The following is a 27,717-nucleotide window of genomic DNA, read 5'->3' as shown; positions in this document are numbered from 1 at the left end:
CGCAAATCCACGGGTTAGGGGGCGCAAATTACTTGCCTTGCCCCGGGTGCTGACAACCTACAATACGCCACTGCTACTAACACAGCAGTTTGACTTTGCACCTGGAGGCACATTGTCTTTCAAGACAGATGAATGACAATAATATCATGTTCTCAGGGCTTTTTTGCACCCAGAACTTGCCAGAACTCAGTTTCAGCACCTCTCAGACGGGTGCCATTGCTATTATGAGAGAACAAGGGAAGTGTTCATGTTGCTTTTCTAGAAAAAATTGCACTGAATGTTCTTAATATGTTACTTGCATCTGGAAAAATAAGACTTTATTTTTAAAAAATCAACTTTTATTTTTGGACTCCATGTAAAAAGATGTAAGAAGATATTATTATTATTATTATTATTATTGTTATTATTATTATTATTATTATTATTATTATTATTTATACCTGAAGGTCTCAGGGCGGTTCACAGAACAAAATCAAACTATAAAACCACAAAATATAGAATCAAAATAAAAACAACAACCCTATAGATTTAAAAATGGAAACAAAGCACATTACTTCAGAATAAATTCCACTGAATTTAATGAAACTCACTTCTTTTTAGACATGCATAGATTTTCCCTGTAAGCTCTAAATATATTATTACAGGTTTTTCCCACAATGTGAAATTGAAAACTTTTGATGGAGGAGTAAGTGTGCCTGGATGAAGCTGATTAAGGAAATCAAGAGAGGATTAGCACAGCACCTATAACGTAGATTAAAGTGTTCTGAAGAAAGTTCCAGCATTAAAAAAGATGAATGAGCATTGGACAGATTGTATTTCTGATTATTGACCTTTTAGTCAATGTACATGGTGCACACACTGATCTGTGATGAGGAATGATTGGTGACTCATAAGCTCTGCTATTCATGAAACCATAGATGAGACAAACAGCATGTTGATTAACAGAAGAAAGATGCTTTAAACACAGCAAAATCTTAGCATAGGCAATGACCCATGCTAATTATTTGGTCATTCATAAAAATGAATAAGCAACACACCAGTAAATTCTTCTGCATGAGCCCCCTTGAAACAAATGCCCATTCTGATCTTAGGATAATGTGCACACCATGTCAACGTAATAATAATGTCAATTTTCATAAAGCCATTCTTTCAATCCTCTGGGGTTCCAATTTAAGTAAGAGCTGTCCGCTTATATTTGTTCTGTCAGAATTTGTGTGCATTTTCATTTACCTTATTTGGGAAAGACAGATCATTTTCCTGGAAGGGGTCTTGCCTTTTCTTGCTTTGGCTATTCTGCTTGTTAACCATGCTGGCATCTTCTTTGACTTATTTCAACTTTTCCTATTCTTGGAACCCATATCAAAACCATATTAAATCGAGCCTCTGTTTAACTCAATTTAAATCACTCTTAAGGAGCCTGCGGGGATCTGACTCTCCCTTTCAACTTTATATTAGCTAATCCCTCCATTTTCACAACTTTCTACTTTTGAAATTAAATGTGACACTTTCCATATATACCTGTATTGTATTTACTCTCTTTATCCTTGCCCATTTTGGCTTGTTTGTGCAAGTCAGGAGGGGCCAACTGGATGGATCCAGCAGGTGGTTAACACATCTTTATGAAAGGGGGAAGAAGGTCTGTATCTCCTTGAAGGAGGGGGTGGTGTATCTGCTCTATAAAAAGTTTTCCTTGTACCCCGAGATATTTGACAACTACTGCATGATCACTAATACCTCTTTTGGGGGCAAATGAATGTTCATAATGATTCAGTTACATACACTTTTGATTTTATTTTTGTTTGGATCCTAGCCTAACTTTGGCATATAATCCACCCCAGATGCCCTGACAGATGACCTCATTTGAGAGAGAGAGACAGGGTGTCAGGAGTCCAGGTTCCTAGCTTGATAATGCAGTATTCTAATTAAAAGGTGGATTTATTGCAAAAACAAACAGATAGCTCCGGACAGCACTAGCAAAGCCTCTGGCACCATTACTCATGGTGACCCTTCTGAAGACTCCTTCTGGTGCTGACAGAAGATATTGAACTTACAAACCTTACATCTCTTGTTTTGCTTCCTATCTAGCAGCCCTTCCATTCGCCGACTCTTCGTACTTAGCGGATCAGCTCCCACCTCTTTCTTTTCTGAGATGCTTTCTCTGAGTTTGTTCGTGCCTGTTTGTGCTTCTGGCAAGCTTTGGTTGCTTTCTAGCCTGCTCTCAGATACTGCCTTATCAGCCTGTCCATCAAGGTCATGAAGAGCCAAAGTCTGCAGCTGCCAGCTCTCCCCTGCCTGACTAACATCAAAGCCTCTCTGTTCCTGGTTGCTTTCTGCAGTTGGCTGCAAACCTTCACTAGGACCTGGCTCATTCCTGACACAGGGTTAACTGAACTGGCTTCTCCCAGTAGCTTTTCATGCATTTGAACATGGTAGCTTGCAGGGCTGTCTCCATGGATTGGGAGTTGAAGGCACTGTTCTGCATTAGTTCCCTGCATGGTCAGTCTGAGAACAATAGCATTGGAGGACATCTATATTCTTGTACAGTGGTGCCTCAGGTTACAGACGCTTCAGGTTACAGACTCCCCTAATCCAGAAGTAGTACCTCGGGTTAAGAACTTTGCTTCAGGATGAGAACAGAAATCGGGTGGCGGCAGCGGGAGACCCCATTAGCTAAAGTGGTACCTCAGGTTAAGAACAGTTTCAGGTTAAGAACAGACCTCTAGAATGAATTAAGTTCTTAACCCGAGGTACCACTGTAGTTTAGTTGTGGGGTGCCACAAGGCATGTTTTTAACCCCAATTCTGTGAAACATCTATATTGTTGGGAGCAGTCATTAGGAGGTTTGGGGCATGGTGTCATCAGTCTGCTTGTGATACGCAGTTCCAGTTCTCCGTAACACTGGGGTTTGCTATACAAATCCTGATCCACTCAGGCACAGGATATTTGACTGATTCGCACTATTAAATGAGGCTTCTGATATTAAGGATGTGCATTTTTGTTCTGTTTATCATTTCCTTTATGGCAATCTCATTTGCTTCATTGCTTGTTCTGTCCTTTCATCTCTTCTGTTAGTAAAAAACAAAAAACAAAACTTGGGTGGGGGGAGTTCAGATAAGTGTGCTAAGACCATTCCACCTCATGAAACATAAAGGTCTGAAATAAGGAATCTCCTGTAATCCTGGAAACTCTCTGCATCAACGTCTATGAGTTGGAAATAGATTGGAACAGAGATGGGTCAGGCAGATATCACACTCTAAGAACATATCAGCTGAATATTGTTTCATTCAGAGTTTGTTTCCTATTTATTTTATTTTTACACTATAGTGTAGACACAGACTGTTTTCTGATGCCTCTATATTTGGACCTTTCCACACATAAGACACAAAACTTCAGAACTTTCTCCAATGCAAATTGCACTGAATTTTCTGGTATTTCTACAATGGATTTCAATTGTTCTAATTTTTTTGTATGTTGTTTTTAAATAGTCAATTTGCACCACATATGAATTCTGAATATTGTTGTTGCTGGCATCTGTCTGACTCAAGAGACAATGGAGTGCGTTTCCAGGGGTGAAGCCCAAACTGCTGGAGAGTCACGGCGCCTGCTGTGGCTGCAGAGAGTGGTAACTCCAAACTATTGCCTCCCATGTTGTTTTTTGCTGTGTTAGCAGCGCTGAAGTGACCTCTCTGGGTAGTGTTTATGGTGGTTCTGGGCTGCCCAGATAACAATACCCCACTCTTGGCATCTTCAACGTCGTCCAAAAGAAAGTAGACCAATACATTTGGTACCAGCTTGGCTTCAGAAGTTCCCAGAAGGAGGCACACAAGATGCCAGTCAGCCATCTTAGTGACTCAAGTCTGGATTTGTGTAGGGTTTACTCCTTAGCCTCTTCTTTTCCTGAATATGTCCCATGAGGAAGAGTGTAATTCTGAATATCAGCTGGCATAACAATACTTTAGATAGATAAAGAAATTATATCACTGTAGGCATCAGATCTGCTGAACTTCAGAGAGACTGGAGAAAGGGTCCTCATTTTATGCACAACATTTTAAAATGGTGAACTCCTATAAGCTTCACATTGCTTTATGCTTCATGTTTGTCTACCTCTTCTTTTCACTTTGAGAGCGCTCCAAGATACTCCCCCCCCCGAATGTTCCCTTTATGAAACAACACGTATCATTTTTGTAAGCAATGCTATGCAGACTTCTGTCATTTTCAGGAATCTTTGCTACAAGAAACAAGCAGGAGAAATGAAATGAACGGGGATTTCATTTGTTTCTCTCCCTCATTTGTGTGTTTTCATCTCATAGAAATGAATTAGAAACAAATGGAGTACATTTCATTTTCCATTCATTTTAGAAGCAAATGCACACCCCTATCTGATGCATGCACTATATCAATGTTCTATCTTACAACCAAAGCACTCTAGTTTCCATATTTTGCTTTTGAGGGATCTGTCATCAGCATATAAATAACAAAGGAGGCTGCAATACTTGGTAGATTAGTACTCACCAACAGAAGAAAATTTTCCTCATTGTAGAAAATTGCTATTAAAAAGAAAGAGATTTCTCTTGTCAGTTTCAAGTGAGGATGGGGGGGGGGATAATCAACTTGGAGTTTTCTGTGTTTCCAACATTTAATTTTGGATATCTATAGAAACTCCATAGGGTATCACACATATTAGAAGGTTGAATCAGTGTGTAGCCTTATTTTAAGGCAAATAGGGGTGATTTGGATGAGGTTTCAAATGCCCATGTCAGATTGCACTGTGAACAGACCCTCCAAGTATCCCTATTTTCCAGGGACAGTCCCAGATTTACAGAAGCCATTCTGATTTCTGATTTGATCTAGGAATGTCCTGCTTTCCCTTAAAGGTAAAAGACCCCCAACCGTTAAGTCCAGTCACGAACAACTCTGGGGTTGCAGCGCTCATCTTGCTTTACTGGCCGAGGGAGCCGACGTTTGCCAGCAGACAGCTTCCGGGTCATGTGGCCAGCATGACTAAGCCGCTTCTGGCGAACCAGAGCAGTGCATGGAAACTCTGTTTACCTTCCTGCCAGAATGGTACCTATTTATCTACTTGCACTTTGACGTGCTTTCGAACTGCTAGGTTGGCAGAAGCTGGGACAGAGCAACGGGAGCTCACCCTGTCGCCGGGATTTGAACCACCAACCTTCCAATCAGCAAGCCCTAGGCTCAGTGGTTTAGGCCACAGTGCCACCCATGTCCCTCCTGCTTTCCCTTAGGACATCCCTATTTTCATCAGAGGAATGTTGGAGGGTATGGAATTGTGTGACCATTAAGCCAAGGAGATAAGTAACTATACAACATTTAGAAGAAATCTGAAGCCAGCTCTGTATAGGGAAGTTTTTAAATGCTTAATGTTTTAGTATGCTTTATATATGCTGGATGCTGCTGAGAGTGGTTGGTGCATCGCGTCAGATGAATTGTTGTTGTTGTTGAATAGGATGTCCCTATTTTCATTGGATAAATGTTGAAGTGTATGTGAGTTGGATCAGGGTTATACTAAAGTCCCAAATTACTCTGTGGAATTGTTTGTGTCCCCCCCTACCACTGTATTCTCTCCCCCCCTTAAAAATAAAACAACCATTGCATTTATTTAATCATTTTAAAAGGTGAGACCATGTTGATTAGGGAAACCAGCTTGATTAAGGAGGGGCAGTGTTTCTTTTCTAAAAAAATGTTTAGGGATACTCTCATTTTGATTCAAGAAAATCACAATTTTTTACTTCAAATCAGGAAAATTAAATACAGCAAATGGACAAAAGTACAAAGATTCACAAAATGTTTAGGGGTATGCGTCTCTCTCCCCCCCCCCCCAGAAAAAAACTGGGGAGGAGTGATAGACAATTCAGGGAGGTGGGAAATAGGTTGTTTTGATCATTTACTTAGAAGTGCATGCAAATGATTGCAGTTGGACTTACTCCCTAGTAGGTGTGCTCAGGCGTGCAGGCTTAATGCAAGCCGGGAGAGATTTCTGCTAATCCTTCTTATGGGCATTTGATGAAGTAAGTGTGTGAATCCTGTCTGAGGTCCATAAATGTATTTCTCACAGGCCTGTCATAAAGGAATGTCCGGGAGCTGCAATGACTCAGTCATTTTTGTGCAGACTGTCATTTAAACCCATATTTGTTTGGCAGCTCTGCCTTCGCAGCCCAGCCAACGTACGAGAAGGCAGGGTGCCATCCTGACAGATGGCCGAGGCCGAAAAAAGCCAAGAGACCATGAATGAGCATCAAATGTGTTTGCTGAGGCTGGGAGTCCCAGTCAAGACCGCCCAAGCAGCTGTCTGTCCTAAGGTTATGCACCTATGGTTGAAGAGATGTGTCACCACTAATTCATCTCATCACTACTGCAACTTGTGAAAAGGAGAGGAGGGGGGACACTTTTGACTGCAGTTTGCACACACTAACACTGGAGTAACAGATACTAAAGAATCCAATACAGCTCCCCCCCTCTCTCTATCTCTATCTCTACATCTAAACTCTCCACCTTACTGCAGTTGTTAATATAATTTGCCTACAGCAAAGCTGTTTAAATTTTTAAAATTAACCTGAGCTTGGTGAATTTCAGTGCATTTCACGGTGAAATAACTCCTGGTTTGTTTTCCCTTCAGTCTGCAACCTGAAATCTATGGGCTTTCGTTGTGAGTTGACATGTGTGGGACTGTGTTGTTAAAAAAATCTCTTGTTGGTTTGCATTTCTTAGTACAGAAAGTACTGATCTTATGTGTAGGGATTTTTCCTATTCTACTTAATTCAAGAGGGTTCTGGAAGCTTCTCTGTGAGAAAGAAACAAGCAGAAAGTTCATGATGTCTGGGTTATTCCTTCAGAGAAGCTGAGTACAGCTGGCTTAAACTGGTTCTCTTATCTCTTCTGTCAAGATCATGCCAGAAGGATGGGTTTCACTTTCTCTTTCTGTCTCTCTTTTCCTTCTAGTGTGGTGTTCTGCACATAGTATGCTTAGTGTTAAAGTTTAGACTTATTATAAGTTATTGTAAGTTAAAGTTAAGTGTGCTGCAACTGGATTTCTTATGGACAGTGCCAATCCTGAATGTATTGGATTTGTGACCATGATGGTCATTTGCCTTCAGTAGCAGTAAAATTCTGCTGGATGACATATAATTGCCTTTGGTCTATTTTTGGGGGAATATTGCAACATGTTTAAGTTTTCACTCTGCTAACTATAAAATGGTATCTGTTCTGGATCAATATTGAGTAGAATTTCAATGACATCTTTATATCCTTCTTCTGGTACACAGTAGTACCTCGGGTTAAGTACTTAATTCATTCTGGAGGTCCATTCTTAACCTGAAACTGTTCTTAACCTGAAGCACCACTTTAGCCTATGGGGCCTCCTGCTGCCACTGCGCCGCTGCTGCATGATTTCTGTTCTCATCCTGAAGCAAAGTTCTTAACCTGAAGCTCTATTTCTGTGTTAGCGGAGTCTGTAACCTGAAGGGTCTGTAACCTGAAGCGTATGTAACCCAAGGTACCACTGTAGTCATACCATGTACTGCAACTATTACTATTTTCCAGGGACAATCCCCCATGTTCTTGAGACCCATCCCTGGTAAATTGCTGCCCTTCTTTTGTTCCAATTTCAACTGTGACTTTAGGGGAGATCCGAGAAGTCTTTTAAGACATTTTGCTAGTGTGCATTAGAGTAATCTAGGTAGCATATGCCTGATTCTTGGCATGAGAATAGGAGTGCTGTAAATGCACAAAAGTATTCCTATTTTCATTGTGAAATGCTTGAGGGTAACTCATGTTGATCCAAGCAAAATTTAGTATGCTACTTTTTGGACCCATTTTTAAATCTGATGTGGAGAGGGCTGCTGATTTATTTCAAGGTGTGTGGGTATTATTTATGAAAAAGGCTTCCTATATATTTATGAATGCATCTCAGTCGCTCACAAATCTTCAACATCCACAGAGGAATTAAAGGCAGTAAAAGTAGAGGAGAAAGAGATGAGGGCAGCATAAGAATATATATTTTTTTTTCTAGATTTCTGTCAGCCAGTGCATAATCACGTGTGGACTTTTGGAGGTTTCTTTTTCCAAGTTGGGAACATGACTGTGTATGTTTCCCCCCGCCCAAAGCAGCCAGAAGTATGTGCCTGTAGCATAGTTCAAACTTCAGTGTTTGGTTTCATTAATTCCCCCGCAAATCTGAAATCCAATGTTAAGTCTAGAGCAGCAACATCCAAAGATCTCTGTCAGCACTTTGTGAACTTCTGTGTCAGGAAGATAGATGACATCAGAGCATATTTTCCCCGAGGCACATTTACTTACTTATTTCCCTCCCTTCTTTCTTTTTCTTCTTCTTCTTCTTCTCCCTCTCTCTTCCTTCTCCCACCTCTCTCTCTCTATCCCCCCCCCGAATACTAGCATAAATGGATTTAGCTCAAACTGATGAAACAAGATCTTTCCAGACGCTTGATATGGTATGTGTTAATGATGTTGTGAAGCAATTATGGGGCTGTGATCAACAGCCTTGGAATTGTGCTATCTATTAACCTGTCAACAAATATCACCCAAGTCAGTGTAAATGTTCCTCTATTAATGGCTTAAACGAACACATTACAGGTGACTCCTTGTTCTACAAGAGACTTCGGAAGCTGTACAATATAAGCCCTCAAGTGTTTCCATACCCTCCTCTCCAACCCAACTTGTTCAATTCATCTACATTTAACATGAATAAAACAGGGAGAGGATTTGCTCATTTTTGTCTCTTGTGAAAACACATGCACCGGTCAAGTTTGTATTTCAACATGTGATATAGAATTGGATCCCGAATATGTACACCAGCTACGAGAATTTCTTTTGTGGCCAAATTACATGTTACAAAGGAGGAAGCAAAGATTGGTCTAATTGTTTTCCCTCAAACCATATACAATTACAGAGGGATGTCACTAATTTGATTTGATAAGTGGTCTGGGGGCTATTTAGCCCTTTCCTTAGTGACACTTTTCTGATCCAAATTTGCCCGACCAGACTGCTGTTTTGCTCCATGATGGGAGAAAAGATAGTCACTCCACGCCCACGCCGCACTGGATCAAATGGGGAAAGTGGTTTACACTGGGGGAAATGGCATAAGCAGAAAGCTTAAAAGGAAATAAATGAATTTAGGGAAAGCAAAACAAAGTTTTGGATCTCCTGGCCAAACAATGCCACTTGGCCCTGAGAGAGGAGATTACAAAGCTGGCATGTTTGAAAACAGAGTCTGGTAAAGAGGAAAGTTTGAAGCATGTAGTATTTGTATTTCCCCCATCATGGTTCTACATTGTAGCTTTTGTTACTTAGTTTCAGCACCACAGTAGTAAGTTGAAGTTCAGGGGAAATCCACTATTAAACATAGTGAGATGGAGTGTTCCGTCTATTGTTATCACAGGCTTGGGTACACATGACATTTTATTCTAAAACCAATGGAGACTGAGTACTTGCTTTTTCCATGGAATCCACACACCATCTAGATCTAGTGCAGGAATTGAGGAACTTATACCCTGTGCTGTGTTTCTACTGCAAATCTAAGCATTTATTTATCACATTCGTATTGTGCCTTTCTCTGAGCAGTACAAGACAGTGGTTGTTGTTTGTCCACTCCACTTTATCTTTACAACAGCCCTGTAAGGTATGTTGAATTGAATTGAATTGAATTGAATTTATTACGGTCCCAGACCAGACTCTGTAAGGTAGGTTAGGTTGAGAGAGAGTGACTGGACCAAGATCACTCATGGAGCTTCATTTTCTCCCAGGTACTTGTCCAACAGTCTAACCCCAAAACACTGCCTTTCTGTTTGAATAGGTTTTCAGCTGTCACCAAAAATACCTACAACCACCACCACAATGTTAATTTCCACCCAATTGCCATTGTTGTGCCAACTGATGTGTTTTAAACCACCACAGATTTCAACGGGATCTGCATGTATATCATGGGACACAAATTTACATCCAGAAAGAGAACCTAGACAGAGATATTTATTTGTACAATTAGTCATTATTTTAAGTCCCATATGTTGTTTAAAAAACGTTTTAATGGAATTTTCATTTTAGGAGAGAATGAAGCAACAGGTCACCGAATATTAAGAAATAAGTTAAGTACATTAAAATAAGGTGGAGTATATATAGAAAGAATAATGAGAAAATAAATACTAAATAAAATAATGAGGAGTTGATTTAAGAAGATGGAAGGTTTTTCAATTAAAAATGTTACAGTGTATCATGGTGAAAAAATAGTACTAATAAGAGCATATTAAGTAATCAAACAAATATCTAATGTCCTAAACCCCTTCCAACAGGTTGGATTATTACTTTCAGTGATGGAAACATTGAGCAGAGATCTCTCTCCAGCTGAAATCACTGGGGCTTTAAATAATAATAATAATAATAAAATAATAAATTTTATTTATATCCCACCCTCCCCCGCCAAAGCCAGGCTCAGAGCGGCTAACAACAGTAAAATGATAAAACATTCTAAAATCATTTCATTATAAAATTAATTCCAATCATATTAATGGCAACCATTGGGCTAGAGTTCTGTGAGGATTGCCAAAGGAGGAAGTCAGGCTGTGCCCTGGCCAAAGGCCTGGTGGAACAGCTCTGTCTTGCAGGCTCTGCAGAAAGATGTCAATAATAATAATAATAATAATAATAATAATAATAATAATAATAGCCCTGTTTTGCTGGATAGTGCCCAAAATGGGCTTTTTGGTTGTTTGTTGCATATTTTAAAAATCCAGGGAAAACTGAGTGGCAATTTATGTTATGCAACAGAATTGGGAAATTGGAGTTGAGAGTGGGAGAAATCATTAATAAAAGGCAACACTGAGTGACAGGAAGGAAAAAAAATGCTAATCTGTTTGCAGATCAATAGTATGAAAGCAAATTTTCCCTGTGCCATTTGAATTAATTTTATAATGGGAAAACATCAAGGTGGCTGGGTCAACACATCTATTGCCTGGGGAAAGAATCAACCTGTGAAGTATTAAATTACTGCACTTCACTTGGAGAGATGATTTGCTTATGCTGTTGCATGGTGTTCCTCACCCTTACTTAGCAAAATATTATTTGAATGAAAAACGATTAATTTCTGAAGAATTTGTGCTTGGCTTATTTTCATTATGGCAACATCCTCCCCCGCCCCCATCCCTCTACTCACCAGTGCGTCAATCCTGGAGAAATCCCACACCAACTCATTTTAGGCCAGCGTAATTCAGTTGAATGTTTTATGAACACAAAGCAGAGCTTCTATTTTATTATACTTGAAAGCATTTTTAAAACTGTCAGTCAAGGAGCTGATCCGAGCTCCTCTGAGAAAGGATACATCAATATATTGCCCTTGTAGTTTTTGAGACTCAGTCCCTATAGTTATTAAACTTCAGTGAAAGCTTTGAGTCGCTGAACTGTCAACCATATTTAGAGCCCATGACACAGTTCTATTTCCCTAGTTAGGGGGGGGGAATCATCTTAAGATTTAGCAAAAATTGTCTCCCCCCCCCACTTTTTCTTTTTCTTTTTTTTTGCCCAAGGAAAAATGTACCATTCTTTCACCTTTATCACCTTACTTTTCCTCCTTTTCTTCTGATTAATAGGTTAAGAATTAACTGAAGCAGCTTCCAAACATTCTACTCTGGTTATAGCAAAGCAGTTGATAGCATCTTATATGATGCTTTGTTTGTTCCAAAGCTTTGGAGATAAATATTCACTTTACTTTCTTGGGCTCCATGATCACTGCAGATGGTGACAGCAGTCACGAAATTATTATTATTATTATTATTATTATTATTAAAAGATATTTATTAAAAGTTTAATAATTACAGAAAAAAGAAGAAAGAAACAATAAAAAGTTCACAATACGTCAAATTTAAAGAGAAAAAACAAAAACAATACAACAAAACAACAAAACAACAAAAAACCCAAAGACATTTTAAAAAGACATCCAATATCTCTATATCTCTACCTTTCATTTACTTGTATCATCGACCTCCTCAAACCTCCCTTTTTTGTATTCTTGTTCAATTAGTTATTTCAGCAAATCCTTTCCATCTTTCTTAATTTTTGTTCTATACTTTATCTTAACACAATCTAACCTTAAATTTCCACTTTAACCCTTTAACAATCTATTTTTACTTAATTCTTTATAACATTTCTGCTAAGGCCATATAACTTCATTTCAGCATCCTTCTAACATTCATTAATTTTACAATATTTCTGTAAATAAACTTTAATTTTTTTCCCAATCTTCTTCCATTGACTCTTCTCCCTGGTCTCGGATTCTGCCAGTCATTTCCGCCAACTCCATGTAGTTCATCAGCTTCATCTGCCATTCTTCCCGGGTGGGTAGATCTTGTGTCTTCCAGTACTTTGCAATGAGTATTCATGCTGCTGTTCTAGAATACATAAAGAAAGTTCTATCCTTCTTTGGCACCAATTGGCCGACCATGCCCAGGAGAAAGGCCTCTGGTTTCTTGAGGAAGGTATATTTAAATACCTTTTTCATTTCATTATATATCATCTCCCAGAATGTCTTAATCCTTGGGCACGTCCACCAAAGGTGAAAGAATCTGCCTTCAGTCTCATTACATTTCCAGCATTTATTATCAGGCAAATGATAGATTTTTGCGAGCTTGACTGGTGTTATGTACCACCTATAAATCATTTTCATTAAATTCTCTCTTAAGGCATTGCATGCCGTAAACTTCATACCCGTGGTCCATAACTGTTCCCAGTCAGCCATCATAATGTAATGTCCAACATCTTGTGCCCATTTAATCATAGCAGATTTCACCGTTTCATCCTGAGTATTCCATTTCAACAGCAAGTTATACATTCTTGACAGATTCTTAACTTTAGGGTCTAGCAATTCTGTTTCCAGTTTTGATTTTTCCACCTGGAAGCCTAGTTTTTTATCCAAATTATATGCCTCCATTATTTGATAATAGTGGAGCCAATCTGGCACTCTGTTTTTTAATTTTTTCGAAACTCTGCAGTTTTAATCTATCTTCCTCTTGTTCCAAAATTTCCCAATACTTCGGCCATTAGCAGTCACGAAATTAAAATATGCCTGCTCCTTGGGAGAAAGGCGATGGCAAACCTAGACAGCATCTTAAAAAGCTTAGACATCACCTTGCCAACAAAGGTCTGTATAGTTAAAGCCATGGTTTTCCAAGTAGTGATGTATGGAAGTGAGAGCTGGACCATAAAGAAGGCTGATCGCTGAAGAATTGGTGCTTTCGAATTATGGTGCTGGAGGAGACTCATGAGAGTCCCATGGACTGCAAGAAGATCAAATGTATCCATTCTGAAGGAAATCAGCCCTGAGTGCTCACTGGAAGGACAGATCCTGAAGCTGAGGCTCCAATACTTTGGCCACCTCATGAGAAGAGAAGACTCCCTGGAAAAGACCCTGATGTTGGGAAAGATGGAGAGCACAAGGAGAAGGGGACGACAGAGAACGAGATGGTTGGACAGTGTTCTTGAAGCTACAAACATGAGTCTGACCAAACTGTGGAAGGCAGTGGAAGACAGGAATGCCTGGCGTGCTCTGGTCCATGGGGTCATGAAGAGTCGGACATGACTAAATGACTAAACAACAACAATTCACTCTATTCCAGATTCTGCAATGGATCTTTAAAAAGGTTTAGAGAACTTTACATAATACTACTTCCTGGAACCTGGGTAAGGATGTAGTGACTTGAGGGCTCAGCCTTTGTAAGGAGGAATCAGCCAGTCTCACATTGTTCTCTATACACAAACTTGCTGATGTCTTGCTCTTGACAATAATAAATTATGACATACCAATGGGCTGTGGAGAGGGGTATGTGGGTCCCGGCTGGAAATGTCTTGATTCTTTATGGTTTATCAGCTTCACCTGCAGAGGAAAATGAACTTTCAAATTCTCAATACCAAACTTGACACAAGAAAGTTGGCTATTTTTCTGATCCATGCAGAGTGGTGCAGTGGTTTCAACCTCGAAGCCCTAGTGATGAAGTAGACTCCACACATAAGACTTTGAAGATGACTCATTACTTGACAACTATAAACAAGGAGTATTTTTATGCACATCAAGTCCAGTACAATGTGTTTCTCTCCCTTGAGCCCAAGAGAGAATCTTTATCTGTCTATTGCTTGTCTGTCCTCACAAACTCCTCCAAACACAGCATCTCCGTACTCAGCAAAACAATGGCGAAGCAACCAGCCAACTCCCACTGCCCCTATTACTACCTCAGACACACATGCTCACTTTTAAACGGAGTTAACAACTTGAGAAGGCAACGATTCAGTGTTTCAGTGACCTTAAATGGAGTCACAAGATTCTGCAGCTGTTCCGTTACATTACAATGATTTTCTTTTCCCTGGTGCAATTTTTTTCTTTGTAAAATACGTTTTCTAACAAATATTAATAAAGGATACATGTTGAATAGTTGAGGCTGGTCCTTTAAGGAGAACGGTGCACTGCTCCATCAACAAATTCCCAGCAGCATTATAGTACATTTTAGCACATCAAGGGGAAGGAGTGACTGATGTTTGGAGTACCCACCAAGTGGACCCTGACAGGCCTAAGGGGGAAAGCATGTTTCTAAGGAAAAGATGTATACCACAAATTAAAAAACAACAACATATTATTGTATTCCCAAAGTGTACAGTTTCCTGCCTTTTATATTTTCACCCAGTGCTATCTTTCTAGAAAAAGAGGTGCTTGAACTCACCATGAACACCTTCCTTGTTCTCTTAGAATGGCAATGGAGCCCACCTGAGAGGTGCTGGAACTGAGTTCCCCTGAGTTCCTGCTGGAAAAAAGCACTGTTTTCACCTAATTTGAGCTTAACACAGAATCCAAGGAAGAATAGAGATTTCTGCTTGGACAAAGTCTTTTGAGGGAAGTTAACAACAGCTGTAGTAAGTATATTAGTGAGATTGTATCAGGTGTGCATGTGTATGTGCCTGGCATGTGGCTTGATCCCATTTCTCAACTTTGCCATTGTAAACTGGGATGATGTCTTCAAAGCAGATTGCAATGAGGTGGGATGTGACAACACTCTCATTTCCCAGAAAGTTTTGAAGTGCTTCCACATTCCCTCAATTTGCTGATCACCAGGACCAAAGACCCCTTTAAACTCACAGAAGCAGAAATGTCCCGTCTTGACCTTCAGAACTTTGAAGGGGAAGATAACAAGGAAATACAGTTCTTTTAAGTGGTGAGGAAAGAGCTCTGCAGTCGTGCAGATGCAATGATGGGAATGATATACTGAAGATGAGACAGCTTCTTCACATTAAAGCAGGGGACCAGGGTATTTTCTGAAATATATTGGCTTTGGAAAATAATTGAGACCACTATGCAAAATGGTTCAACAGCTCCCATCCACTGCCAGCTCCCAGCATCCCTACTTGTGTCAAAAGCATTAAACCCTGAAAATCCAGAAGTATCATGTAAATATTTTTAGAGGGTTTCAAGTACCTTTTCTATGGAAAATTCAAGAGCAATGAGTACTACAGAGATCCACCATCTACTACAAAATGAAGACCCATAGTAATATGGAAAAGTACTGGAGCTGGAGGAGACTCTTGAGAGTCCCATGGACTGCAAGAAGATCAAACATATCCATTCTTAAAGAAATCAGTGCTCACTGGAAGGACAGATCCTGAAGCTGAGGCTCCAATACTTTGGCCACCTCATTAGAAGAGAAGACTCCCTGGAAAAGACCCTGATGTTGGGAAAGATGGAGGGCACAAGGAGAAGGGGACGACAGAGGACAAGATGGTTGGACAGTGTTCTCGAAGCTACAAAGATGAGTCTGACCAAACTGCGTGAGGCAGTGGAAGACAGGAGTGCCTGGCGTGCTCTGGTCCATGGGGGCACGAAGAGTCGGACGCGACTAAACGACTAAACAACAACAACAGTAATATGGAGTGACCACCTAGGATTAATCTAAAGATCTTTACTCGGCGTCATGTTTGCTGATTTCAAAAGATACTTCCTGTTCTCATTGTACTTCCTTTTCTCATTGATTTGATTGCACTTGATGCAAATTTATCTTTGTAAATTTATTGATGTTTCCTTGGCTGCTGCTTTATCCCTGAGCTGTTTTTCTCCTCCTTTGTTACCTTTACCCTTGCTCTGCCTTATTAGCCCTCCTTAGTATTTAATCTGATTGGCTGTGGTATAAGGTTACCAGACATCCCCGTTTCCCGGGGACAGTCCCTGGATTTACAAATCAGTCCCCATACAAAATCCATTGAAATTGAAAAGTGCCCCCAGATTCATTGAAAAAAACCTGGTAACCTTACTGTGGTATCCACCATGATTTTGATGATGACCCATGCACAAACTGGTTTGTCCCAATGAAAAACTGCTTTGCTGGGGGGGGGGAGAGACCCATCTCCTGTAGCATTGGATAAATCTAAAAGTTCAATGAAGTGAATGTTTTCCCCACCCCCAGTAATTAGTTTAGCAGCATCAAATATACTAATTTGGTAAGAAATCAGTGAATATTAAGTGCAGCCTTAACTATGTTTGTCTCGTTTATGCCATGCTAAATTCTGGGCTGAATGCCAACAGAAGAAATATCTCACCAGTACATGACAGTCAGTAATTCCTGTGTGATTTCTCTACAGGGATCTGATCTGAGTCTGCCTCTTAGGTATTTCATGTCTTCTGACATAAATGATACATAAGTATCTGAGCTCACTAAATGTAATCTTGATGCCCCTTCCCAATTCTCCCAATGCATGAGGACAAGAAACCAAAGGAATATGGATCATCACCCACTACATGTTAAATCACAGATATACTTGTTTGGGTGTAGCTATATAATGACAGCTGTAGAGTGGGTTCTCCAAGGTTGCTAGCTTTTTCCCTATTGCATCTCACAAGACTTCTGTCACAGGCCAGAAGTCAGCTTCTCCTGTGAACAGCAGCCTGAAGGGGGAGAAGGCAGAGTGACTCCACCGGCAGCTGATCAGCCTTCAAGGACTCAGAGGAGAAGGCACTGATGAGAACCAGCTGGCTTCAGCTTTCTCAGGCTAAGCTTCCAGCAGCAGTTAGATGCTGGTGACAACACTAGTAGTTCCTGGCCCTACTTCGCTGCTTCCTGCTTGTTTTGACCCTGGACCCCATGATCATCAGATTCCCCGACCCCCCATACTGCCTGACCATGTGGATTGCTGTTCGCCCGACCCTAGGACTGGACCTGAGTCAGTATTCAGCTTCCAGGCAAGTACACCTCAGAGATTCTTGTAGTTTGCTGGTCTTCACTGAGCTGAGCAATGAGACAATGACAACTTCTCTGCTACCCATATCAGTGATTAGAGAAACACCACTTGCTACATGCCTACATGTCAGAGTGCCACTGAAGGCAATGAATGAAATCTAGTTTAAAAAGTCAGGAATCACAGTGCAGGGATAGCCAACATGGTTTCTCCCTACAACTCCCAACAACCCTAACCATTGGACTTGCTAGCTGGGGCTGATGGAAGCAAAACAACAGGAGGACCCCACATTGGCTCTTTCTGATGTGGTGGGAAATTGGTGTTTCGCTATGATCTTCTCGGCTTGCTTCCCTATACAGCAGGCGTAACCAATGTGGTGCCCTTCGGATGTTCGTGATTCAATTCACATCCACCCAGACCAGCATGACCAATGATAGAGATTCTTGGGAGTTGTAGTCCAAAACATTGGCTGCCCCTGTTATTGAGCACATCTCAGATCACTCTGCACAGAGATTTAGCATACTTGCTGTTGCTGATTGGATTGAGAATGAATGATTCATAAGTATTTCAGGTGGGGTGGGAGAAAGAGTATTTTGCTCTGCAAATACTTCTCTTTAAGTCCAAAGCAAAGTCTTAAACTCCCAAAGAGAACCCTTGGGAGCTTTCTGTATGGTATGCTGTCATTATAATATTAAGCTTTTATAAGTCTTGTGTGAGAAAGAGAGAGAGAGCGCGCAAAAGCGCCAATTCCCCCCCTCTCCTTAAACTCTACAAAGGAGAGTGTTAGTTCCTTTGGTGCTGTGAAACCACACTTCTACAAGGTTATCATTTCAGATGGTATTTGGCTTTTATTCCTCAGTGCCAATAGTAGGAAGAAAAATACGTTGCATTATTAGCAAAAAGAAAGAATATGTACTATACACCACTTGGCTCCTTTCCTCAAGCTGCAGCTGCCCTTGATCACTGTAAAAAGAGTGGGTGTCAACTCAAATGTGGCTTGGAAGTTAAAAAGAATATTATGAGAGAAGGTGCCGTACAAGTCTGAAAGGCTTCCCAAATGACAAAGCAGTTCAATGCACTGCTATCGCAACATCCTCTTCTTCCTTAACTTTGGCTGTATGTATCACATCCTTTGGTGTGTGCGTTTGATTCACGTTTTCAAGGTGATGGAAATGTTATCCATTTTTCTTGCCTTCCTGCATTTGGTGTTGGGCTACCAGACCTTCAACAGTACAGGCATTCCCCCTACTTATGCTCAATTGACTTGCACATGACTCCTTGTATATGGGTGTAGCTGGGAAATAAGTAATGACCGCTCCACGCTTAAAACGGGGGGCGCCCTTTGCATGGACGCGTGCAGCCCCTAGATCTGGAGCGGCTCCCAACAGCATAGGCTTGGTTTGCCTTCCCTCAGGTGGGATACCTGGAGGTCCTCCCTGGAGCTCAAAGAGGATGTCAGTGAGGAGAGAGGAAGCCCCAAGTAGACCAGAGGTACGGCAGGGCTTTGTTTATGCTGTTCAACCTCCCTGCCTAACAGTTGGTTTGTGGCACAACAGCAGTAAGCAGCTGTTTTCCCACGTGGCCTCCATCCTCTTTCCAGCCCCAGAGCTTCAATTATAGTTGTGGATATTTTTGGATACAGTATTCATTTGGTGTGGGTTGAATAGAGAATGAAAGAGAAGGCGTTTAAAGGGCTCTTGGAGAGTGCTCCCCTCCTTATGGAATTTTGCTTTGGGGGGAGCCTGGAATGTAACCTCCGCATGAGTGGGGAGACCCCTGTACAATCCTACACGTGTCTACATAGAAGCATGTTCCACTGAGTTTATTGGGGTTTGCTCATATAATAAGTGGGTTTAGCGGAGAATCATTGATCTAGTGGCTCTCCAGGATTTCAGAGAGGAGTATTTCCCAGCTCTATCTGGAAGTTCTGAAGATTCACCTCAGGATTCTCTGCATGAAAAGCAGATGCCTTAACTCTAAGCTACAACCTTCCCCCAATTGTGAAAGCCAGAACTGGCTACAACAAAATGCAACAAAAACAAAACAAGAGCTAGCATTGGAATGTGAACTAGCATGTCCATTACAGTGGTACCTCGGGTTACAGATGCTTCAGGTTACAGACGCTTCAGATTACAGACTCCGCTAACACAGAAATAGTACCACTGGTTAAGAGCTTTGCTTCAGGATGAGAACAGAAATCGCGTGGCGGCGGCAGTGGGAGGCCCCATTAGCTAAAGTGGTACCTCAGGTTAAGAACAGTTTCAGGTTAAGAACGGACCTCCAGAACGAATTAAGTTCTTAACCCGAGGTACCACTGTACTGTCCAGTCAAGGGCTGGTCAGTTGACCCACTCGGAAGCTTATCTTCTGTCCAAAGACTGGCTGGCTAGATTCCCAGTCAGAGCCCTGATTTCTACTTCCCAGTGATGTGGATGTCTTCTCTCTCTGCTACTTGGTTGAATGGTGTCCTCTCTTTCTCTTTCTCTTTCTCTTTCTCTTTCTCTTTCTCTTTCCCTTTCCCTTTCCCTTTCCCTTTCCCTTTCCCTTTCCCACTCCCTCGTTAAATCCCTGTTCAATGGAGCTGTTGCCTCTCTTTTTTGTCTCCCTCTACCCTCCCCTCTCCTCCTTTGCTCTTTCCCCTGGTCTTTAATTTCTCTATTTGCCCCTCATCTTGGAAGAGAACTCCTAGGAACAAGCTGGGCAGGACACAGGTTCTGCTACATTTACCAGGAAAGGTCAGGTCTGAAAGGAAGTGTGTTGCCCATAGCAACACTGGACATTCAAACATGTGCTGAGAACAGTGACACACACTTCCTGTTTTGGGTCACATTGGTGCCTTGTGCATTTCCACTGCAGACTTGTTCACCCTACCAGTTGGATCATTCAAAGTTGTTGGCATAGCTTATTTTCAAGACCTCAGCTATGTACAAAATAATGTGGTCTCCCATCTGAATTGCAAAAAAGAGATTCAGGTAGGTAGCCGTGTTGGTCTGATGCAATATACATACACATACACATACACATACACATACACATACACATATACACACACACACACACACACACACATATATATCCAGTAGCAGCTTAGAGACCAATTAAGTTTGTTCTTGGTATAAGCTTTCATGTGCATGCGCACTTCTTCAGATACACTGAAACAGAAGTCACCAGACCCTTATATATAGTGGGAGGGTGGGGTGGGGTTTTTCTCAGGAGGGTAGTAGGAGATGGGTGATTGACTCAATGGGTATGGTAAACCTGTCAACGACTGTTAACGACTGCAAATTAGTCCTACAGGAAAAAGCAAGGGATAGTATGCAGATGACTAGCATATGAAATGAGACAGGAATCCAATATCTCTATTAAGACCAGGCGTCTTCATAGTTTTTAGTTTAGTGGTAAGTTGTAATTCAGCAACTTCTCTTTCAAGTCTGTTTCTGAAATTCTTTTGTAATAAGACAGCTGCTTTGAGATCCTGTATTGAATGTCCTGGAAGACTGAAGTGTTCTTCTACTGGCTTCTCTGTCTTGTGATTTCTGATGTCAGATTTATGCCCATTTATCCTTTGGCCTATTTGTCCACTAAAAGAGGACAGTGATTTGCAGGAGGGTGGGATGCACATGCTAATTTATATGTATTGGCGCAAATTTACAAAGAATATGCCAGCTGTTGGTGGGCAACTTCAAGTCTCCTCCACTCTCCTTAGTTATGATTCTTTATTTTTGAACTGGACTTTGGCTGGGCAACCCTTCAAGCAGAGAACTGTAAACTAAGACTTGTTGCCCCTGTAGAATGGAAGTACAGTGGTACCTCGGGTTAAGTGCTTAATTCGTTATGGAGGTCCGTACTTAACCTGAAACTGTTCTTAACCTGAAGCACCACTTTAGTTAATGGGGCCTCCTGCTGCTGCTGTGCCACCAGAGCACAATTTCTGTTCTCAACCTGAAGCAAAGTTCTTAACCTGAAGCACTATTTCTGGGTTAGCGGAGTATGTAACCTGAAGCGTATGTAACCTGAAGCATATGTAACCTGAGGTACCACTGTATCTCAATGCTGTTCTCTTTGGTGCAGAAGAAAAGTAAACCTATTTCCTTCTCTTTGCCTTTAATACACATGAACAACCTTTAAAACAACAAGAAGAAGAGCTTGACACAATCAGGACTGATGGTCAACAATGGGATTGGAGCCAACAGACAGCAGGCAGTATTGCTGTCCAGCCTTCCATTATTGCGACAAAAAACAATCATGATAGAAAAAACAATTTGTTGAAAAACTGCGACGCTCATATATTTCACAGACGCTGGGATCTGTTAAGCAGGCCAAACAAATATATTAAAAATATGCTGACTGTGGAGACACATGCAGAAATACACGGTTATTATTCTAGCTTTTGCTGAGCAAATGATTTGTTTTCAGGCATTGTGGGTCAACTTGGTGCTACCTTTTCATCACTCTTTTTCATTTTGCATTTCTTGCCGTAGACCTCAATGGGCAGGCGTTTCTCCTGTGGAATGTACAATAAGGCCTTTCTGCACTTCATTACTGTTTTCGAAAGCAGTCAGGCGGCTCATTTGTTTCTTGCAAGAGGCACCTTTTTGTAACTGTACAATTTAGAAACAAAAGCAAAACCTCCCTTGTTTTTCTTTCTTTTCTTTTTACAAAAGGAAATTATTTTTTTTATTTTCTAGCTCACCTCTTCAGCTGACCCTCTTTGGGCATTCTCTCCTCGCCGACTCAGACATGCAAATGATAACAATTTCTCCAACTTTTGCATTTCTTGGAGACAATTAAAAAGATATATAGACCTTTCTAGTGAACCAAAGTGCTCCCAATGAGCAGTATGAATGGGATTTTCCTTGCTTGTGTCCCCCACATCTTGGAAAATTAAACAAAAGCGCCTTTCTCAAGCAGCTAAAGTAAATTAAATGGTTTAATGTGTTGTATGAAATGAGGAGCCACTGAAAAGAAGCAGTTCTAAGAGGCCATGTGTGTTTTATATCTTTTGTTCAGCAGGCAGCAGGGAAGTTAATCCAAATATCTTTCGTATATCTATTGCAAATAACAAGGCCTTGCACATGCATTTTGTACTGTGATAGTTAAATGACCTCATTCAGTAGTAATGCTAAATCATAGTTTAAAGGTAAAGGGACCCCTGACCATTAGGTCCAGTCGTGACCGACTCTGGGGTTGCAGCGCTCATCTCGCTTTATTGGCCGAGGGAGCCGACGTACAGCTTCCGGGTCATGTGGCCAGCATGACTAAGCCGCTTCTGACAAACCAGAGCAGTGCACCGAAATGCCATTTACCTTCCCGCCAGAGCGGTACCTATTTATCTACTTGCACTTTGACATGCTTTTGAACTGCTAAGTGGGCAGGAGCAGGGACCGAACAACAGGAGCTCACACCGTCACGGGGATTCGAACTGCCGACGCTAGGCTCCGTGGTTTAACCCATAGTGCTACATCCCATAGTTTAGTATGGTGGAAAAGAACCTGGGGCTCATTTGTTTCCCTTCCTCTTTCCTCAGTCAGGCAAGAAGTATATGTTTCCTGCTTTAAGCCCCAGGTAGCACGGCCATTGTCAGTGATAACTGGAGATGTAGTTCGGCCACATCGAAAGGGAATCATGTCAAGGAAGGCTGCCATAGAGAATATATCCCACAACTCTGCCTTGAGTGTCTATATAGTGCTTGTTTTCCTAAACAGCTGGAAGCTGGAATTCAGCTTTCCAGTTGTTTGAGAAAATGGGTGGGCACGAATGAGAGAAGGTGGCACTTTGAAAGGTGTGGAGCAGGCTTCCTCAACCTCGGCCCTCTAGATGTTTCGAGACAACAATTCCCATCATCCCTGACCACTGGTCCTGCTAGCTAGGGATCATGGGAGTTGTAGGCCAAAAACATCTGGAGGGCCAAGTTTGAAGAAGCCTGGTGTGGAGGATCCAGGCATTTTTAGACTGCCGAAGTAATCACTAACATCTTGAATTAGTCTTGGAAGTTAACAGCCAATGCAGCTGGGTGAAATTAGTAGCAATATGGCCTCTATTATCTATATCGTGGGACGGGATATTACATTCTTGACCAGTACCATTGCCAGCTGCAGTGTTATATCCTATGAGTTATCATAACTTTACTCTGCGGTAAGTCTTACTTGCTTTTCTAAATTTATATCAGCTCAGCCTGGATAGCTCGGTTGCTTAGAGTGTGGTGCTGATGACACCAAGGTTGCAGGTTCATTCCCCATATGGGATGGCTGCATATTTCTACATTGCAGGGGTTGGACCAGAATATCCTCAGGATCCCTTCCAAGTATATGATTCTATGAACCCCATGTATTTACCTCCCATGTGGTGGCAACATAGACCTCACTAAACTGATAAACCTGTGTTTGAGTTGTACCACTTCAGCCTGAAGCTATGGGATTCCCTATCAATGCCCTTTCAGTGGGGCTGGGGGTCAGTCCTACATGCATATTGTGTCAGGGAGAGCTATATCATTGTGTTTCCTGGGATGACAATATTAGACACGTGGGGGGAAAGAAACCTATTGTATGGTGTCAAGGATTTTGCACGTGAGCAGGGATTATACAACCCTTTGGCCCTGCTCATCCATTTGCTACTTTTGCTATTTCCTTCAATTAGGCACATGGGTGATCCCACCCAAGCAGGGATCATGAAAACTATATTATAGAGCAGGTAAAGGGTAACCAGATTTTTTTGGGTGGGGGTGGGGAGGCTGCTTTAGTTGTTTGTTTGTTTTTTGAGGCAGGAAAGAGGGGTATGATTCTTGTTGTTGTTTAGTCGTGTCTGACTCTTTGTGACCCCATGGACCAGAGAACATCAGGTACTCCTGTCTTCCACAGCCTCCCGCAGCTTGGTCAGCCTCATATTGGTAGCTTCAAGAACACTGTCCAACCATCTCATCCTCTGTCGTCCCCTTCTCCTTGTGTCCTCAATCTTTCCCAACATCAGGGTCTTTTCCAGGGAGTCTTCTCTTCTCATGAGGTGGCCAACGTATTGGAGCCTCAGCTTCAGGATCTGTCCTTCTAGTGAGCACTCAGGGCTGATTTCCTTCAGAATGGGTAGGTATGATCTTCTTGCAGTCCATGGGACTCTCAAGAGTCTCCTCCAGCACCATAATTCAAAAGCATCAATTCTTTGGTGATCAGCCTTCTTTATGGTCCAGCTCTCACTTCCATACCTAACTACTGGAAAAACCATAGCTTTAACTATACGGACCTTTGTTGGCAAGGTGATGTCTCTGCTTTTTAAGATGCTGTCTAGGTTTGTCATTGCTTTTCTCCCCGGAAGTAGGCGTCTTTTAATTTCTTGGCTGCTGTCACCATCTGCAATGATCATGGAGCCCAAGAAGTAAAATCTCTCACTGCCTCCATTTCTTCCCCTTCTATTTGCCAGGAGGTGATGGGACCAGTGGCCAAGATCTTAATTTTTTTGATGTTGAGCTTCAGACTATATTAGCGGTATGGTACAGGTTTATAAAAGTATGCATGGAGGAGCAAAAGGGGAAGGGAGAGGTCTCTCCCCCCCCCCTGCATAATTCTGAAAACCAGGGTCATTCAATGAGGCTGTACATTGGAATAATTGCAATGGGCTAAAGAAAATACCTGCTCACATGGCATATCATTAAACTATGGGATCCACGATCACAAGATGTAGTGATAGCCACCAACTCTGATGGCTTTAAAATGGGATTAGACAAATTGATGTCGGAAAAGATTGCTGTATGCTACCTCCCATATTACCAGTTGCTAGGAATTGCAAGTGCTGGATGCCTGGATTGCAGGATCTATTTATATTTTTTAATGCTCCAAATACAGAAGACCCCCACCCCAAGTCCAATTCCTGGTGTTTATCATTACAATGAAGAAAGAAGTAGCGGGGGGGGGGGAGGGAAAACTCCATCTCTGGAGAGCTAAAGCCAAACAGAGGAGACAATACTGAACTGGATGGTCAAAGAGTCTGATCACATGTGAATAAAATTCCACGTGACTACATCACAGGAGGCAAATGAAGACAATTGAGAATGAGAACTATGAACAGGTGAACGTTTCTGCTGAAAAATTGTTAAAACAGAAATGGTTTTTGGGGTTTTTTGTTTTGTTTACTCTGCTGAACATAATGGCTTGAGAAACATGTATGCTTGAGAAATTTCATCTCAACCCTACCACTGTGCTTATCTCAGTGAATACAGTGGGACTGACTTTTGAATTAATATGTATAATACGTATGCTTAAGAATGAACTATTATTTTCTTTGCCAAAGTATGGGTGAAATAGTTAATGTGCAATGCTTCTGAACACCTGACTTCATCCAAAGCATGAAAAATCCACAGTGCATATAAGAGATATTTGAAGTGTCAATCAAGGTGCTGTTTACCGATCCACCCACTCTGTTAAAGTCCTGCTGTCTGGAACATATTGGGCGGTTTTTCATTTGCCTGAGCTGACAGATACAGATTGTGACAAGTCTCATATGGGGACACCAGCCCGAGGGTACAGCATTGAAAAGAACTGATGAATTCAAAATTAATGGTGGAAAATGCCATGAATTACCAGTCTAGTCACCCACAACTTCTTCTTTTTTTGCTTTTAGTTTTGTGAAATTAGATACAGCTTTTAATATACAAGCAGACAAAGCAAAAATATAAAATATATCTTTTCAGAGTCAAGGTATATCTATTCGCTTCCTCTCTCTCTCTCTCTCTCTCTCTCTCTCTCACACACACACACACACACACACATTCTGTTTTTTGTCTTTTGGGTCTCAAGATACAATTCAACCTTGAATTTTATAGTCAACAGTTTTCTGGGAAGGGATGCTTTGCAAACCAGGTTGCACCAAATGGGAGATTTGTGCTCTTGTGCATTTTCTATTCACTTCGCATGGACTTCTACAGGATTCTTTCCCAGAGAAATGAAACATTTAATTTTTAATGCAATCCTATTCTGTAGTTGTTCCATACATGCAAATAAGCAAGTCTTGTGAGACATAAAGAATAGAATTAGCCCAACAGTTCATTTTTACAGTGGTACATTGGTTCTCAAACTTAATCTGTTCCAGAAGTCCATTCCAAAACCAAAGCATTCCAAAACCAAGGCGCGCTTTCCCATAGAAAGTAATGCAAAATGGTTTAATCCGTTCCAGACTTTCAAAAACAACCCCCAGAACAACAATTTAACATGATTTTTACAATCTAACAAGACCATTGGTTCATAAAATGAAAGCAATAAACAATGTACTGCAGTCAAACAAACAATCAGCAGCTGAGCTGGGTTCCACACAGACACAAAAACAAAAAAAAGAGCCACGAAAACACAAAATAAATAGCAAAAATAGACAGACCTCGGTGTAACACTCAAAACAGAAGTGTGGCACTCAAATTGGAAGTATAACACTCAAAATGGAGCGTGTTCAGCTTCCAAAAAAAGTTCGCAAACTGGAACACTTCTGGGTTTGCAGTGTTTGGGTTCCAAGTTGTTTGAGTACCAAGGCGTTTTAGAACCAAGGTACCACTGTATTAGGTGTTTTCCCCATTCTTTGAATGGAGGAGAAATCCTATTTAAACATCCATCCCTTCCATTTCAAAGAAATCTCTCGCCCATCATCACATATTTGGGAGAGCTTCTATTCATTCTTCCCCTGGAAATAGACATATTTGAAGCTGGCTGGAATATTGGCCCAGCACTTGTATGGGTGTCCTGCATCACATACATATCACGGGTACTGGTGGTAGAGTCCATGTCAAAATTGTTCCATGACAGGAACACGTAAGCATTTCAGTCAGGCTTCTGTTGTTGTTTTTTACCCTTGCCCTCCCATCTGTAAATGTTGCCTGGACTCTATAATAATAATAATAATAATAATAATAATAATAATAATAATAATTTATTATTTGTACCCCACCCATCTGGCTGGGTGTCCCCAGCCACTCTGGGCGGCTTCCACAGAGACCAAAAATACACTAAAATGTCACACATTAAAAACTTCCCTGAACAGGGCTGCCTTAAGATGTCTTCTGAATGTCAGGTAGTTGTTTATCACTTTGAATCTGATGGGAGGGCGTTCCACAGGGCGGGCGCCATTACCGAGAAGGCCCTCTGCCTGGTTCCCTGTAGCTTTGCTTCTCGCAATGAGGAAACCGTCAGAAGGCCCTCGGCGCTGGACCTCAGCGTCCGGGCAGAACGATGGGGGTGGAGATGCTCTTTCAGGTATACTTGGCCGAAGCCAATGTGACACCTCCCTGGAGTAGGGCTTTTTACTGCATACAGTGCCATGTATATTGATGACACAATGTCAGTAAACAACAGCAACAAGGCTGGTCACTTCTTGTCCCCCCGCCTTAATTCATTTCCTATAAAGAAGCCAAAATAAGACACAGGATGATTCCAAGACATATGAACAACTCCTGCTGAAGAACAGGAGTAAACAGATTGCAAGGCCAAAGGTGCTGGTTGATGCACTCAACCTGATT

The sequence above is a fragment of the Podarcis vaucheri genome (assembly GCF_965113315.1).
Source record: "Podarcis vaucheri genome assembly, chromosome: 9".
Taxonomy (NCBI): Eukaryota; Metazoa; Chordata; class Lepidosauria; order Squamata; family Lacertidae; genus Podarcis; species Podarcis vaucheri.
This window is presented reverse-complemented; position numbering follows the sequence as displayed.